Consider the following 2,500-nt stretch of genomic DNA (forward strand, 5'->3'; position numbering starts at 1 on the left):
AGGAGGAGGAGGAGGAGGAGGAGAAGGACGGTTTTATAAAGTAACCGAGGGCATGAGTTTTAAGGTTTTCCAACCAAAGTTGGTTTTAAAAAAAAAAAGAAAAAAAAAAGAAATTGCAACCTTATTATTCATGCATCTTTAATGAATTTATAGGATTTATGGACGATGCCAAAATCATAGTTAGATATTGGAGAGAACTAGCTGGGAGAAACATTTCGCAATCTTAAGGATCCCTCAAAGAATTGACACTTTCGGAAATATTATAGGCCTATAGAATTATAGATCTCTACGTGGCAGCGTTCTCAACATTGCTAGGACATTTGAGAGACTAGACCTCAGAATATAACGCCCGTATAAAATCAGACAAAGCAAAATAGTTGTAGAACCCTGAAACCTCTGAATATTTCACTATTTCAAGAATGCCTCATTAGGTATTCGAACCTGAGTCTTATGCACCAAAGCCAAGCATAACGTCAACTGAGCAAACGGCAAGCCGTCCAAGTTTAAGGTACGGCACACTAAAAAGTTAATCTATTGTTTTGTTAATGTTTATTTTTCGCCGCCCCCCCCACCCCGTCCGCATGGATACAATTTAGATAATTTGCAGGGGGCAGACTTCTACGTTATCTGTCAGGAACGACCATGCAGGGTTGAGACGGGATACAACAACAACGTCCAAGCAGAAGGACGGAGATACTCGATAAAAATGTCCCCATACGATTTGACGAACTCGGGTCTTCTGACTACGACGGCGAAACACCTTATACAACTACACCACAGTCACCGGTATACTTAATAATATAAATAAATAGCATTTGTATAGCGCATATCCCCGCTCGACAGCAAGCTCTGTGAGCTTTACACTATATTATTACCCCGGCAGACCATAGAACACTCAGAAACATTCTCAGCTTCCCGGGAAGCATACAGTGCAAGCAACCAAATAAGCGCTCAAACACTAACAAACTGACAAGACCCTATATAGCTGGGTACCCATTCCCACCTGGGTGAAGTGAGGAAAACTCGTGTAAAGTGCCTTTCCCAAGACACAACGTCGGGTCCCTGACAGGATTCGAACCCACGACCTTACGGTTGCGAGTCCGAGAGCCTAACCACTAGGCCACTTGTATATTATTATGAGTGTGGCGAAAATAAGTGTGTAGTAGCGTGTAATTGGCTATTGGCATCGACCATTAGAGTGAATCAGCTTCGGAATCGAGTCATGTCCGGCAGTAGACTACATTGCTTCCCCAGAATTATAAAGTTCTATCTGACATTTTTTGAGCCTTTTGAGTTACTAAGACCATGACTAGGTCACAAACCAAATTATGCTCAATCTGCTTTGTCAAAATCGTAAGATTATTCTGGGATTCTGAGTCGTTATCAAGATATTCAAATAATTGCATACGAAAAAGCTTGAAATATTGTGAAACTCGAAAGTTTTTGACGTCAGATTTCTCAAAACTAGGAACTGAGCTGATAGAACTTTGCTATTCTGAGGTAGTGAACTGGCGGGAATTCTAAGTCTGGCAATCTCGACAGGCACCGGGTGTTGCACGCATGTCAGCATTGACGTGGTGCCACTTATCAGACGACAGATGACCAATTCATTGCCCCAGTCAAATAGCGCCTCGACGCTAGTGGGGAGTGACGTCAGCAAAGTTCTAGTGACCAACCCAGTGCATGACCGTTGCCAGTTTTACACGTATGCGCCTTTGAGTTAGAGAGTAGAGAGCCTTAGTCTGAGAGAAATAAAACCACGGAGTGGAAAGTTAAGAACAGTTTGGACCTGTTTCGCGATTCCGTAACTTTTTATTTTGGATTTCTAATACAAAATTACTGTCGACTCCGTTTGTGTTGAATTCGTTTGAGTTGATCTTCGGTTAAACTGATCTTTTTCTCGGGTCCCAGAGCCTCTTTTCCTTACAGTTCTCAACGGTTAAGTTGAATTCCGGAAGGACTGACCCCCCCCCTCCCCCGACAACATCAACTATCCGTAGTCGACTGTAATTGCAGACAAAATAAAAAATCGTGTATACAAGATAGTTCACTCCTCTCATTGAGACAATTAATAAAAGTGTCCTCAAAATTCAGTGGCGCCCTCTTCGAAAAGGTACGGACTTTGCGAACAGAGTCACCCTACTTCTGTGAAAAACAATAAAAGCGAAACTAACAAACTGTGCTATTATTCCTATTCTTCTTCTGGAGAAACGAAAGAAACTTCAAATCAAAGACTGCAGCGCCATCTGAAGCAACTTCCGCGGACACTTTTTTGACCAAGTGAACTATCTTGTTATGAACGATCTTTGACAAAATACATTACATATATAACTAAGGCTACAAATTAACATAAAGTGTAATGTAGGGTTTGTTGCTATTGTCATAGATTCAATAGACAGGTCTGACATTGTGATCGGCAGAGACAGTGAGTGAGTGATGGGAAGAATAATAACTGCCAGTGTTTTTGAAGCTTTCTGATATTTCTGATTTCTGTTTGTTT

Source organism: Aplysia californica, unplaced genomic scaffold, assembly GCF_000002075.1.
Source record: "Aplysia californica isolate F4 #8 unplaced genomic scaffold, AplCal3.0 scaffold00843, whole genome shotgun sequence".
NCBI lineage: Eukaryota > Metazoa > Mollusca > Gastropoda > Aplysiida > Aplysiidae > Aplysia > Aplysia californica.